This window comes from Arachis ipaensis, chromosome B10, assembly GCF_059453495.1.
Source record: "Arachis ipaensis isolate K30076 ecotype BB chromosome B10, ASM5945349v1, whole genome shotgun sequence".
Lineage (NCBI taxonomy): Eukaryota > Viridiplantae > Streptophyta > Magnoliopsida > Fabales > Fabaceae > Arachis > Arachis ipaensis.
This window is the reverse complement of record NC_142435.1, coordinates 95,063,520-95,079,770: the sequence shown is the minus strand read 5'-3', so window position 1 is coordinate 95,079,770 and position 16,251 is coordinate 95,063,520. Positions and strand designations below refer to the sequence as shown.

General features: G+C 39.5%; 1 non-coding gene across 1 annotated transcript; it reads left to right on the top strand.

Moving 5' to 3' along the window:
• Positions 1-12,951: 12,951 nt before the first annotated feature.
• LOC148580932 (small nucleolar RNA R71) lies at positions 12,952-13,059 on the top strand. Its single transcript, XR_015895607.1, has one exon. It is a non-coding gene; the product is annotated as a small nucleolar RNA R71 (small nucleolar RNA).
• The last annotated feature ends 3,192 nt before the right edge of the window (positions 13,060-16,251 follow it).

Sequence of the window (16,251 nt, the reverse complement as noted above, 5' to 3'; positions counted from 1 at the left end):
GCACACACCAGAGAAGGGTGATCATAGTAGCAGGCAGCTCCGTCTCATGAATGCTCGGCATAACAAAGTTGCTCAGGATCTGGTGCCAGAGCCGAGCTTCATCATTCAGATACATAAGCTTGATTCCTTTAGGCATTGTGGTGTTCTTACCCATGACCCATGAGACAGTCGGATCAAGGGCTATCCTCTGCTTGACAGCATCCCAGTCAAATCTCATAAAGCGCACGTCTTCTTCAGCCTTTTGGTAACCGTCAGGCTGATCTGACTTTGGCTAAAGCTGCAGAATATCTTCAATGGCCTCTTCAGTGACCAGTATCTGTTTCCCTTTGAGGTGCACTACATCCAGGGAAGTCTTGAAATAGTTGCAGTAAAACTCTCTTACCCAGGAAGCATTGACCTCAGTCAAATTTCTCTCCAAGAAGAACCAGCCTCTCTGTTTGATCTGATCAGAGGTGTACTGCTGTAGTTCTTCTGGAATTTTCAGAGTTCTCTCCAGGTACAGATTTCTGGAGGTAGCAAACACTGGATACTTTAGCTCACAGTATCTGTTTGCAAATTTAATGGGATCATTGGCAGGGAGGAGCTAGTCAGCCTTCTCCTGCGGGGTAAAGTGCTTTTCCCGCCATGAGTCATCATGCATAATGTCCAGGATAGACATAGAAGATTTTCCTCTTTTCCGTTTGCCAGTTGTGGCTTTGCCTTTTCCCTTATGCTGAGGGTCAGACATCCTGAAAAACAGAAATCTAGGATATAATAAAAACAGGAAAACAAGTAGGCAAATAACAAGATAAGCACATAGTGGCAAAAGAGCAGTAGAATTATGAAATGAGTTGAATAACTGTGTATTTTGGATTATTTCAGAGTTAAAAAGCTGAGATGAGAAATTACAATCCAAAATATGTTATAAGTAGAATACCTGTTAATTTGGAAAAACAATAATCATGCCATGAAGTAAAAAGTTGAAGGAGTTAGTTAAAAAGCAAAGGGAGAAGTTAGAAAGTTAAAAGTGGTGAAAAGTGAAAAAGTGGAAAGCAGTGAGTTAGGAAAAAGAAAGTTAAAGTAAGTGGCATTGAGAATTGTTTCCTAAGTAACAAGAAATTCATAAATTTAAAGACTAGTCAACTCATATTCAAAAATATCAGGTTAGTGATGATGATTCATAAAGATATAAAAATAGCAAAAAATTAAAATCGAATCATCAAAAGTGTAATTTATTAACCAGAAAATCGAAACGAATAAGAATGCTGGCCCGTGCATTCATGAAGTGGTTTGGGAAAAGCTAAGTAATGCCAAATTCAAATTGCAAAAACCAAAACATGAATGAAAATCAAAACAATTTACAGAAAATTGGGCAGCATTCCGGCTAAAATTGGATGTTCCCGGGTAATAAACAGCAAGCAGAATAGTTCATATAAATTAAAATAATGCTGCAATTACATATACGGAATATGAACATGAAAAAGCAGTGTAAAAAGCAGCATGAAACAGTAAAGAATAGTATATAAACAGTATTAACATTACAGCAACATTAGAATTGCGAAATTGATAAAACAAGAAGCACGAACAGCGTAATTATCAGGCCTAATTCCACTAACCACATCCTAGCTACCTAACCACCTAGAATCCACTACAACATACATCTCTAACTATTCTAATTTTAAACATAAACTGAAAAATATGCAACTAACTACGAATGAAAGAAAAGTGGCGTTCGGCGGAACCTAGTGGTTAGAGGCACAAGTATGGAACTAAGAGAGGTGGTGGGAGTGGGGTGGTGTTGGCGGCAATGCGGCGGGACGTAGGGCGGCGCGGCGGCGAACCGTGGTTGGCACGGCGGTGGGTGGCTGTTTGGTGGTAGTGGTTTCGGGTTGGGCTGATGGTGGAGAGGGGGTAAAGGAGGAAGGAAGGGAGGGGGTGAGGGTGGAGAGTCGCGGTAGTGATGGCGCGGTGGCGGTGGCTAGCCACGGTGGTGGAAATTCGTGAGTTAAGAAATTGTTATATGAGATACGTTGCAAGTACAGTTCTTAACCAACCGAAAATCCGCTTATCAATTTAGAAGGGGTTGTCACAAAATTAAAATTAAAATACTGGGAGTATGAATCCCAGGTCGTCTCCCAACGAGTTGCAGAAAGATGTGCTATTTTATTAATCAGATATTTTCTAAAAATGGTTTCAGTTGATAAACAGAAAATTAAATCAGAGAATTTATGTAATTTAAATAAAAACCTTGACCGGGAGTAGATTAGTTGGAAGCCCTATCCTTGATGGAGTTCTCTCAAGATAAAAGTGATAATTAAAGGTTGCCTGCTCAGTTATCCTTTACCAGGTAAAGGAAAGTTAAGCAAGTTGGAAGTCAATTTCTATTCACAAGTTCTAATCCTCTCCCTTGGGAAGGACTAGTGTCAGTGATTAGAGGGCGACCCAATGCGAAACCCAACTATAATTTTACTCTTGAGCATCCAACTCAAGGTCTTCCTGTCAATCAACTCCCAATCAAGTTGTAGAACTACTCGCTCATTATGATTGTAAAATCCACGAAATAAGAAAGGGAAATATTGAAAGACATGATAAATAATAATCAAAAGGATCAATTAAAAATAAAAATAGTTCTTGTATAAATAAATTCTAGAAATAATCCAATAATAATTCTGAGTAAATAAAGGATATGGAAGAGTAAGTGACAAGTAAGGAAACAAACTAGAATGACGAAGTCTTGACGGAATTAATAACTCTTCTCAATATCCCAGTTCAAGAAGAAATAAAATCAAAATCCTAAGAACTATGAATGTGTAGAGAGAAAACCTAAGGGAGGAGTAAAATCAGATCTAAAACTAAAATTATGCGGAATGAATGTTGTTCTCTGGTCTCTGCATGTTCCCTGGCTCTAATCTGCTTTTCTGGGCCAAAAATTGGGTCAAAACAGGGCCCAAAATCGCCCCCAACGAATTCTGCAGATTCTGCAGATCGCGCATGTCACGCGATTGCGTCATTCACGCGTTCGCGTCATCCGGCGTTTTGCCTTGCCACGCGTGCGCGTCGTCCATGCCTTCGCGTCACTTGTGTAGTTTCCAATCCGCGCGGTCGCGTGAGCCATGCGTCCGCGTCACTGCAATTTCCTCTATGTCGTGCGGTCGCGTGAGCCATGCGTCCACGTCACTTCTCGCTGGTCATCTCCTCAATTTCTTGTGTTCCTTCCATTTTTGCAAGCCTCCTTTCCAATCTCCAAGTCATTCATGCCCTATAAAGCCTGAAACACTTAACACACAGATCACGGCATCGAAACGAATAAAGGAGAGTTAAAATACATAATTAAAAGTCTCTAGGAAGCAAGTTTTCAACCATGAAGTATTTTTAGGAAGGAATTATAAATGCATGCTAATCATATGAATAAGTGGGTAAAGATTTGATAAAACCGCACAATTAAGCACAATATAAACCATAAAATAGTGGTTTATCAACCTCCCCACACTTAGTCATTAGCATGTCCTCATGCTTAGTTGAAGGAGATAAAATAAATGAGTAGGAACATGTAAAACTCTTACAATGCAATGCAACTATATGATAAAAATGCAAGAAGGTAGCTCATGAAAGTGAGGAACATAGAATTTAAGCATTGAACCCTCACTGATGATGTATGTATGCTCTAATCTCTCTAGTGTATAGGGTAATCACTCTATCCTTCTCTAATCATGCTTTCTAAACTTTGTTCTTCTCCTAACCAATCCTAAACATTTAATATACCAATGCAAACATCATGAGGTCTTTTCAAGGTTGTAATGGGGCCAAGGTATGGGTAAGGGTACATATATGGCTAAGTAAGCTTATAAATTGAATCTTTAATTAACCCAAGCTTTCACCTAATCACACATATATATTCTTTATAGCTTAAATTTCACACCTAGCTACCCAAAATTTTCCTTTCACATTCCTTACTCATGTATCAACTTTTATTTTAATTTTATCATACATGCATTGATCTTTGAATTCTTAACTTAACATTGGGGTAATTTTGTCCCCTTATTTAATTATTGAATATTTTTGGATTTTTTTTAACATAAATATAAACGTAGTTTATCAATGCACATAGATTTTTAATTTTTATAGTTTTACATGAGTAGGCACCCAAATTCCCATTATATTATCATGACACATTCCCTTATTATCTTTTGTTCCCATAATTTCCCATACTTAGTTGACACACAATTTTATCTTAAGCTAACCAAAGATTTAATTGGGATATATAATTGTTTTTCCACATAAGGTTAGTGATGTGGTGAAATACAGAACAAATGGGATTTAAAGGCTCAAAGTGGCTAACAAAGGTAATTGAAAGGGTAGGCTTATTTGGGATAAGTGAGCTAAACAAATAATGGCCTCAATCATATGCAAGCATATAAATATATTAAACATTGGACATATAGGATGAAATAAAATATAAATTACAATCATAGAGAAGTAAACACACAAGAACAAAATAATTATGGTTAAATAATGTAACCATGTATTTAAGCTCAAAGTCTCACAGGTTGTGTGTTCTCACATAGATTTTCAATTTCTCTAGTTTCACATGAGTAGGTACCCAAATTCCCATTATCATGACACATTCCCTTATTAACGAATGTTCCCACAATTTTCCGCACTCAATTGATACACATTTTCTATCTTAAGCTAACCAAAGATTCAATTTGGGGTATTACTTATTTTTCCCGCTTAAGGCTAGTAATGTGGTAAAATATAGAACAAATGGGATTAAAAGGCTCAAAGTGGCTAACAAAGGTAAATGGAAGGGTAGGCTATTTGGGATAAGAGAGCTAAAAACAATTAATGGCCTTAATCATATGCATGCATATAACACATTAAACATTGGACATATAAGATGGAACAAAACAAAGATTACAATCATAGAGAAGCAAACACACAAGAATAATATTTATGGTTAAATAGTGTAACCATTGTCATTAGGCTCAAGTCTCACAGGTTGTGTGTTCTTAGCTTTTTAAACTATGTTCCTATTACAACTTCTAACAAATTTAACACAAAAGTTTGATTTAAATTAGTGAAATTTTTCAAAATTAGGGTCTTAAGAGAAACTTATCTGTTTTCAACCAAATAGAACATGCATGCAACTAATTATTACTATGCAATCTATCCTATTCTAAGCAAAAGAAAAATTAACTAAATATCTTATTTTATTGGTGTTTTAAGGAAAAGAAATTACCTCCGGAGGTCAGGTACTGACCGACCTCCCCACACTTAAGGCTTTGCACCGTCCTCGGTGCCATCTGTCAGGAACAAAGGGGGGCTGATAGCAGCATCTCCACCATCGGGGCCGTCATGGCTCCCTGTGCTGGTAAATGAAGTGGAGTCCGGGGTGTCTGGATCTTCTTTAAGTGGGTGGTTACCAACAAGTAGCTCCTTGAGTTATGTAAATCTGTGCTTGTTACGGCGCTCTCTTTGCTTTCCTTTCCTGTCAAGCCGGTCTAGCCTCTCAAGTATCTGACGGAGTAGTTGGTTTGTTGAAGGTGCTTGTGATGTGAAAGAAGAAGGGATATCTTCTGCTGGTTCTGTGCTCCAGTTGATAGTAGCTGCTGGAGGTCTGATATACTTCCCGTTAGGGACGTATTGATCATCTCGTGGAATCACGGCCTTGGTGTCCCCAGTTTTGTAGGAGACTCCGGCTGCTAAGACTAAATCTGAAACCAAGGCGGGGAAAGGTAAGTTGCCTGCAATTTGTACGTGTCCCATAGCATGCCGAATGTGTCTTGGTAAATTGAGATGCTGGTCTGTAAGGATACACCAAAGTAGAACAGCCATGTCTGCAGTGAAGGAGGACTCATGAGTGCTTGAAAAGACGTAATGGGACATGATCTGTGCCCATACTCGTGCTTCCACGGTGAGTGCTAAAGCCAATATGCCCTTAGGTCAGGAACGATGGTATCCGTAGATCCATATGCTGCCAGGTTGTGCGATAACTCTGAGAACGATGTCCCAGTCAAATTGGTATGTCTGGCGCTTGAGTGAGGCTTCTTGGAATGCATCCAATCCTTCTGGAGCAGGGGGAAGATCTAAAGCTCGTTGAATGGCTTCTTCTGTTATAGGGACTTGCTTCTGACGGACATAGACAGACTGCATGGTTGGCATGTGAAAATTGGAGTAGAATTCAACTACCCATGATAGATTAACCTGCCGTGGCTGTGTCCGTAGGAATTTCCATTGTCTTCGCTCAATGCGGGGCTCAAAAAATTCAGCAATGTTGGTCGGGAGGATAAGAAGATGCTCATTGTTATAATTCCTTTCAGCCAGGATGGGGAACATCTACTCATAGTAGCGGTTAGTGAACCGTGCAGTGTCCTTTGCTGGAAAGGCTTTCTCTTTTTCATTGACCTTGATGATCCTCTTGGTTCGTTTTGTTAAGGGTTTCACCGCTGTTGAAGATGGTTCTGCCATTAATGTTCTTTTTGTTCCTCTCCTTGCTGGTGGTTTGGGAGTAGCTTTCTCTTTACCTTTCTTGGTGGCCATCCTGAAAAAGGAAAAAGAAAGTAATATGTAAAGCTAAGGGTTCGAGCAAGGGAGCGAATATTATGGGTGATAATCAATGCACAGTAAAGAAGGATGTCGTTAACACATGGTCTAGACTACATGTGAAAAGTTCATCAAAGGTGATAAAGCAAGTGCACGTGACGGCAATTAAATGCAAGAAGTTTATTGGCATGCTGGCAAAGGCATGAGTAGCATAGATCAAGCATTCAATGTCCAAGTTAGATTACCAACCTTTTCAAACTAACAATCTGTTTGTATTGACAATTATATTTAATTAATAAAATATAAAAGGAGTTTTGTGAAAAACAAGCATTAGCGTAGTATAATAGAAAAATTTAGTGTGCAATGCCATACGGGTTTTTTCACAAACACATAGCATGCATGGTAAAGATGTTATTGAAAGTAGTAAATTGAGCATGGAAGCAACCCTTTAGAAAGTAATATTAATTGTCAAACAATTCCACAATAACTCACAAGCAAAATATAAAAGAAAATAATCACCTAATTAAATATCTAACACCAATTAAAGGGATAAAAAGAAAAAGAGAGAAAAGAAAATATAGATAATGAAATTGAAAAGAAAAAGAAGAAGAAAACATAAACATAAATAAGAGTAATAAAGGAAAAGTAAAAGGTAAAGAAAGAAAGAAAAGAACCTTGAGAATGGATGTGAAAAATAAGGGAGGAGAAGGTAAAAAGTGACAAAGAATAGAGAAGGAAGAAGGGGGAAGAAAGAAATAACAAGGGAAAAGAAAAATTAGGATTTGGGAAAGAAAAGATAAGATATTTTGGCTGATCTGGATAAGCTGTGCACCGCGGGTGATGTGGACGCGTGAGTCATGCGGTCGCGTGGTGTGTGATGTTTTTCAAGGGACGTGGACGCGTGGGTCACGCGGTCGCGTGACTTGATTCGTGCTAGTGGCACAAGAGCGGCCTCGCGTTCACGCGACTCTCTGGTTCAAACTCAGTTTGCCAAAATTTAGGGTGACGCGATCGTGTGGGTGACGCGATCGCGTGAATGGCCATATTTTGAAAACGACGGGGCCGCATGGGGCACACGGTCGTGTGATGGGGATGGTACTTCCAGCATCAATCCAGCCCAGCTCCATCATAACTTGCTACCATACACCTCTTTTACGTCGATTTTTAGGGGCACGTATTCGCGTGGGTGACGCAGACGCGTGGGAGGCTCTTTTTCCAAATGAGGCGGCCGCGTCAGTGACGCGGTCGTGTGGGCATGTTTGTGCCTAAGGCAGCCTCCAGCCACGCTTTCGCGTGACTTTCTGTTCAATTTTATTTTCTTCCCAACGCAACTATGACGCGGACGCGTCAGCGACGCTTACGCGTCGCGTGCGTTTTTTTTTTTTTATGCAGAATGCAAATGCAAATGTAAACTATATGCAGCTATATGCAGAGGTTATGAGAAGAGTCATCATCATAAATGAAAATAGAATAAAGTAAAATAAAACTAAGACTGAAAAAAGAACGATCATACCATGGTGGGTTGTCTCCCACCTAGCACTTTGCTTTTACGTCCTTAAGTTGGACGCTCGTTAGGCTCATTCTGCTTCTGTTGGTAGGTCTTCCAAGAGGAAAACCTCTAGTTCTTTGTTATTCTTCATCTTTTCACCATGATAAAGCTTCAGGCGATGTCCATTGACCTTTAAGAGTTTGGAGCTAGAAGGATGACGCAGGTGGAAAACTCTGTATGGCTCTGCCTTTTCTACTCTGTATGGACCTTCCCATCTTGATCTCAGTTTTCCTGGCATAAGCCTCAGTCTGGAGTTATAAAGAAGAACTAACTCCCCTGGTCTGAATTCTCTCCTTTTTATGTGCTTGTTATGGACAGCCTTCATCTTTTCTTTGTATCTCCTGGAGTTGTCATATGCTTCTAGGCGAAGATTCTCCAGTTCTGCTAATTGCAGCTTTCTTTCAGCACCAGCTTTTTCAAGATTCATGTTGCACTCCCTCATAGCCTAGAAAGCCTTGTGTTCCACCTCTACTGGAAGGTGGCAAGCCTTTTCGTATACTAAGCGAAAGGGGCTCATCCCAATGGGTGTCTTGTATGCTGTTGTATATGCCAAGAGTGCATCTTGTAGCCTAGCACTCCAGTCCTTCCTATGAGGTTTTACTATCTTCTCCAGAATACGCTTTATCTCTCTGTTAGAGACTTCTGCTTGCCCATTGGTCTGGGGATGGTAAGCTATTGCTACTTTGTGAATTTTCCCATGCCTCTTCAGTAATCCTGTTTGTCTCCTGTTACAAAAGTGAGTGCCTTGATCGCTCATGATTGCTCGTGGTGATCCAAAATGGCAAATAATATGGCTTCTAACAAAGGAAAAAACAGTGTTAGTATCATCAGTACGGGTAGGAATTGCTTCCACCCATTTAGAAACATAATCTACAGCTAATAGTATATAAAAGTAACCATTAGAATTTGGAAATGGACCAATGAAGTCAATGCCCCAAACATAAAAAATTTCACAAAAAAGCATAATCTGTTGAGGCATCTCATCCTTCTTTGATATATTACCAAACCTTTGGCAAGGGGAACAAGATTTACAAAATTCAGCAGCGTCTTTAAAAAGAGTAGGTCACCAAAATCCACAGTCTAGAATTTTTCTAGCTGTTCTTTGAGGGCCAAAATGTCCTCCACTCTCAGATGAGTGGCAGGCCTCTAAAATGGACTGAAATTCTGATTGAGGCACACACCGTCAAATTACCTGGTCAGCACCACACCTCCACAAATATGGATCATCCCATATAAAATATTTAGACTCGCTTTTCAGCTTGTCTCTTTGATTCTTAGTGAAATTTGGAGGAAAAGTGTGGCTACCTAGATAATTAGCTACAGGTGCATACCAAGGAATTACTTCAGATATTGCATGTAAGCTGTCAAATGGGAAAGTATCATTTATAGGAGTGGAATCATCCTTAATAAGCTCAAGGCGACTCAAGTGGTCTGCCACTAAATTCTGGTTACCACTCCTATCCTTAATTTCTAAATTAAATTCTTGCAGCAGCAATATCCAACATATTAGCCTTGGTTTGGACTCCTTTTTAGCTAATAAATATTTTAGAGCTGTATGGTCTGAGTACACTACTACCTTAGTACCAAGTAAATAGGCTCGAAATTTATCCAGAGCAAAAACAATAGCAAGAAGCTCTTTTTCAGTAGTAGTGTAATTAGATTGGGCAGCATCTAAAGTCTTAGATTCATAGGCAATTACAAAAGGATCCTTACCTTCACGCTGAGCCAGCGCTGCTCCTACTGCATGGTTGAAAGCATCACACATAATTTCAAATGGTCAAGTCCTCTCACAATTGGACCTTGAGTTAGGGCGATCTTCAGCTTATCAAATGCTTGCATACAATCCTTACTGAACTCGAACTCAATATCTTTCTATAGCAATCTGGATAAATGCAACTCTACCTTACTGAAGTCCTTAATGAATCTCCTGTAAAAACCTGCGTGGCCAAGGAACGAACGGACTTCCCTCACGAAGGAGGGGTAAGGTAAACTAGAAATGACATGCACCTTTGCTGGATCTACTGAAATACCAGTATTAGACACATGTCCTAGTACAATTCCTTGTTTTACCTTAAAGTGACATTTCTCAAAATTTAACACAAGGTTTGTACTAACACACTTGTCTAATACTCTAGATAAACTATCCAAGCAAAGGCTAAATGAATCACCATATATACTAAAATCATCCATAAAAACTTCCATACAGTTCTCAATAAGATCTGAAAAGATACTCATCATACATCTTTGGAAAGTAGCAGGTGCATTACACAAGCCAAAACGTATTCTTTTATAAGCATACGTTCCAAAGGGACATGTAAAAGTGGTCTTCTCCTGATCTTCAGGAGCTATATGAATTTGAAAATATCCTATATAACCATCTAAAAAACAATAATGGGATTTACCTGACAGGCGATCAAGCATTTGATCAATGAATGGTAAGGGGTAATTATCCTTGGGAGTAGCTTGGTTGAGACGCCTATAGTCAATGCAAACTCTCCATGAATTCTGCACTCTAGTTGTCAAGAGCTCTCCGTGCTCATTCTTTATTGTTGTGATTCCAGACTTCTTGGGCACTACTTGTACTGGACTGACCCATTTACTGTCTGAGATGGGGTAAATGATATCTGCTTCAAGTAGCTTGGTCACTTCCTTCTTGACAACTTCTAAGATGGTGGGATTCAATCTTCTTTGAGGCTGACGGATAGGCTTTTCTCCCTCTTCTAAATATATTCTGTGCTCACAAACTTGGGGACTGATGCCTACTATATCTGCCAAGCTCCATCCAATTGCTTTCTTATGTTTTCTCAGCACACTGAGCAGTTGCTCTTCTTGTTGAGAGGGAAGTTCCCTTGCAATGATAACTGGGAATTTCTGATTATCCTCAAGGTAAGCATACTTGAGGTGTGGAGGAAGGGGCTTTAATTCTAATTTCTGCTCATAGCTGGGCTTTAGATCATTTGGGACTAGTGATAATGGCAAAGTGTTCTCATTGTTTTCAAAAAGTGTCCCCACACTTGGACCTTGCTCCATGTACTTCTCTTCTATTTTTTCTTGGTGAACTTCAGCTACAGTTTCATTAATAATGTCACACTGGAAGATAGAATGATCTTCCAGAGGGTGCTTCATAGCTTCATTTAAACTGAAACTCACTGTTTTGCCATCTATCTCAAAGGAGTAAGTACCTGAGAATGGGTCCAGCTTGAACTTTGAAGTCTTCAGAAATGGTCTTCCAAGCAGGATTGATGATGGTCTTCCTGAGTTATTAGGGGGCATTTCTAGGATATAGAAGTCAATGGGAAATGTGAGCCCCTTAATGCTTACTAACACATCTTCAGTAATTCCAACCACTGTAATAATGCTTTTATCTGCTAACACAAAATGAGCTGCCGACCTTTTTAAGGGAGGGAGCCTCAAAGTATCATATATAGACAAAGGCATTATACTAACACACGTTCCTAAATCACACATGCAATCAGAAAATATTACACCTCCTATGGTACAGTTAACCATACATGGACCTGGATCACTATATTTTTTAGGTATACCTCCCATTAAAGCAGATATAGAACTACCTAAAGGAATAGCTTCTAATTCATTAATTTTATCTTTATGTATGCATAAATCTCTTAGAAACTTTGCATATTTAGGTACCTGTTGAATAACATCAAAAAGGGGAACAGTTACCTCAACCTTTTTGAATATTTCTACCATTTTGGGATCAAGTTCAATTTGCTTCCTAGATTTCTTTGCAAGGTGTGGAAATGGGATAGGGATGGCATTACTTGAAGCTTCTGCACCCTTTGGTGTTTCATTCTGTGGTTGAGCTGCTTCTTCTTCAACTATGTTTTGCATGTCCTCTTCCTCTTCAGCATCTTCCACTTCCACCACATCCTCAGCTGGGATGTGTTTTGGTGAGCTTGGCTCCTCCTGGTTCCTCTCCTGCAATGTGGTCTCAGACCTCAAAGTGATGGCATTGATGCCACCCTTGGAATTACGTAGGGGTTGAGAAGGAATTCCACTGGAGTTTGAAGGTTGATTGGTGGAATTAGGTGATTAATCTAACTGGGAGACGAGAGCTTCTAAAGTGGCAGTCAGACCATTTAAAGTAGAATTCAGCTGCATCTGCATGTCTTGTTGCCCTTGTGCAAGAGAACGGAGTATCTCGTCATTTGATGAGGAATTGGAGTAAGTGATCTAAGGAACCTGCTGTTGATTGTGCTGGGGTCCTTGGGGCTGTCTTAGGTGATGTGCTCTGTAAGGTTGGTTTTGATTCTGCTGTCTGTTGTTATTATTGTTATTCCACCTCTGGTTTTCATTGTTGTCTCTGCCTCCTCTGTTATAGTTGTCCCTCCAACCTTGGTTGGAGTTGTCTTGCCATCCTTGATTATAGTTTCCACCTTGGTTGTAGTTGCCACCTTGTTGATTGTATCCTTGATTTGGGCGGTCATAGAAGTTACGAGTGGCTGCCACAATATTGTCTTCCTGTTGGAGCTGCGGACATTCATCAGTATAATAACTATAATCAGCACAGATCCCGCATACTCTTTGTGGAACCAACTGTTGGCTTTGTTGTGGTGGGGGAGGCTGAGCTTTATATGCTTGTTGTTGATTTAATTGCATCTGTTTCAGTAGGTTGGTCATTTCATATATACTCTGTGTGAGAGCAGTAGTTTTAACGCTAGAGAAGATCTCTGCAACAGCTTTTGAGTGGATGCGCCTCGGCCTGTGATTCCTAGTGGACTCAGCTAAGTCGCTGATCAGTTGCCATGCTTCATCCGCGGTCCTGTACTTTTTCATAGATCCATTACTAGCACCATCCAGCGTAGTCTTATCCTGGGGTTTCATGCCTTTAGTGAAGTAGCTGATCATACTAGTCTATCAATCATGTGATGGGGGCATGCGTCTAGAAGGTTCTTAAAACGCTCCCAATACTCATAGAGAGTCTCCGATTCACCTTGAACAATACAGGAGATTTCTTTTCTCAGTCTATCTATGACTTCAGATGGAAAGTATTTTTCTAAAAATTCTCTCCTGAGCGTATCCCAGTTGGTAACAGTCGCTTCAGGTTGGGAGTAGTACCACTCCCTTGCCTTTCCCTCAAAAGAAAACAGGAAGGAAGTTAACAGAATAGAAGTTTCATCTGCACCATTACGCCTAACAGTAGAACAGGCTGTCTGGAAATCCCTAAGGTGCTTGATAGACTCTTGAGCAGGTAAGCCATGAAACTTGGGCATCAAGTTGATTAGTGCAGTCTTTAGTTCAAAATCTACAGCTAGAGTTGGGTGATGCACTTGATACGACTGCAGTGTAAAATCTGGGGCTCCAGCTTCCTTGAGAGTAATCCTCCTAGGTGCTGCCATGTTATCTGCACTGGAATTAACTGAATCAGTAGTAAAGGAGCTTGTCTCGCTTTCGATGGTGGTTCAAATTCGCCCTCAGATGAGACTGGTGAATCGATAACAATCACTTCACCACCCTCAGAGGCTAACCAACGTCGAGCTCGCCTAATACGTGAAAGAGTTCTTTCAATTTCAGGATCAAAAGCGGCTAAGCTCGGATCGGGCAATGAACGCGTCATTCAATGAGAAAGACATATAGCTCATGGTAACAAAATAAAAATAAAATATGCAAATAAATAAAAATATGTACACTAATTAATAATCTAGCACACTATTGCAACTCCCCAACAATGGTGCCACAAATTGGTGCGTGGCAGAAGTTAGACCAATTAAGATAATCTTAATAAGAGAAATGCGTTGCAAGTATAGCCTTTAACCAGCTAAAATCTGCCTCACCAATTTAAAAAGGGTTGTCACAAAAATTAGAATTAAAAATACTGGGAGTATGAGTCCCAGGTCGTCTCCCAACGAGTTGCAGGAAAGAGTGCTAATTTATTAATCAGAAATTTTCCAGAAGGTTTGGGTTGGATAATGAGTAATTAGGATAATTTTAAATTAAAGCAATAAAACTAAGAATTATTATTAATATAAAAAGCCTTGACTGGGGAATTGATTAATTGGAAGTTCTATCCTTGTTGGAATCTTCTCAAGTGTAATATAAAGAGGTTGTTGTTTTCACTTAGTTAACCCTTATTAAATAAAGGCAGTCAAGTGATTGAACTGACTCTTATCCGCAATTCCTAGTCCTTTCCCTTGGGAAGGTCTAGCGTTAGTAGACACAGAATTAGACAACAATGTCCAGTTTAACTAAGCACTTGAGTATTCCAACTCAAGTGTCTCCTCTTAATCAACCCCCATGTCAAGTAGAAAATATACTCCATTGACATAGAATTAATATTCATAGAAATATAAGAAGACATAATTGAATAAAATAAAATAAAATAGAGATTTAAAATTAATTAAAAGTAAAAGCAATTCTATGTATTAATAAATCCAAAATGCAACATACTTATTTGAATAGGGTCAATGATCAACTGAAAAGAGTAAAGGAAGAAGGAAACAAACTAAAGTAATAACTTCGACGGTGGTGATGATTCTTCAACATCCAAAATCCAAAGCATAAACTATCAATATAAATCTAATCTAGATTCAGATCTAAAATTAAAAGTAATCCTAATATTAATGTATCTCAATGTGTGTGGATGCCTATGGGTGTGTCGAAGTGTGTTGAGTCTATTCACGTTCCCTCACTTTAATCTGTGTTTCTGGGCTAAAAACTGGGTTAAAACGCGGCCCAAAATCGCCCCCAGCGTATTCTGTTATTTTTGCAGATTGCGCAGGTCACGCGTACGCGTCGTCCATGCGTTTGCGTCAGGCACACATTCGCGTCGCTGTGATATCTTCATTTCGCACGCTCGCGTGAGCCATGCGCTCGCGTCAGTGTTCGATGGTCATTGATGTGCGGAAAACGATCCGACACAAAACTCACCGGCAAGTGCACCGGGTCGCATCAAGTAATAATAACTCACGTGAGTGAGGTGGATCCCACAGGGATTGAAGGATTGAGCAATTTTAGTTTAGTGGTTGATTTAGTCAAGCGAATCAAGTGTTGTTTGAGTGATTTGTGATTAACAGAAATTAAATTGCATGAAAAGTAAATGGAATGGGTAATTGGCATGAAATTAAAGAGAATAGGAATTAAAGTGCTGAATCTTAAAGAACAAGAAATTAAATGGCAGAAACTTAGAACGCAAGGAATGTAAATTGCAAAATCTTAAAGTGCAAGAAATGTAAATGACTTGAATTGTAAAGGGAATGGGGAGTTGGATTTGCAGAAATTAAACACGGAAATGTAAAATTGCAACAAGCAGAGGAATAGAAGAACACTTGGATTGAATCAGATCTAGAAACAGAATTGTAAATGAGCAAAACAGGGAATGGGAAATGGAAAATTTGGATCTCAGGACCCAAGAGACTAGAAAACCAAGTCTAGATCTCAATGCCTTCCTAGATCCAACAAGAACAATTGCAAAGGAAATTGTAAATTACAAAGAAAGTAGATGAAAAGCAATGAACCGAAACTGAAATTCAATTTAGCAGAAAATTAAACAAGATCCCAAGGTGAGATTGAAACAGAATTTCTTCAATTCTCTACCCAAAATCCAAGACAAGAAAAGTAAAGAGTGCTGGGCAAGAATAAGGAAGAAGAGAGATCAATTCTCCTCCCAAATTCTCTTGAATTAAACAACAATGCTGAGAAAAATAAAATGAACTCTGAGCAAAACTGAAAAGACAGCTATTCTGAAAAACGAAAAGGGAAGCTCCCCAAAAACTTCAAATCCTAAGCTATTTATACACTTTCTTCAAATGATCATTAAGCCTTGAATTGGGCCTTTAGCCTTGATGGAATTGGGTTGATAGTAGCCTCTGTTGATTGCTCTTGGTGTTGGGAGGAAATCCATTAGTGAACCAGGCCATGAACCATTCACGTTTGAGCCAACGTTTGAGGCAAACGTTACTTGAGTGAGGCATTATGCAGCTAGGCCATGTGCTGTCTTCCACGTTTGGCTCAACGTTTGAGGTCAAACGTGAGCTCAAACGTGGACCTCCCTTCTTGTATGCTTCTTGGGGGCTACTTTGTCCTCTTGTCGCGTTGCCAATTTTATGCCCAATAGAGACTATTATATATGGTTGGAAAGCTCTGAATGTCAGCTTTCTAACCCACTTGGAATCACCTCAATTGGATATCTACAACTCAAGTTATTCTTGTTTGAAGTATGC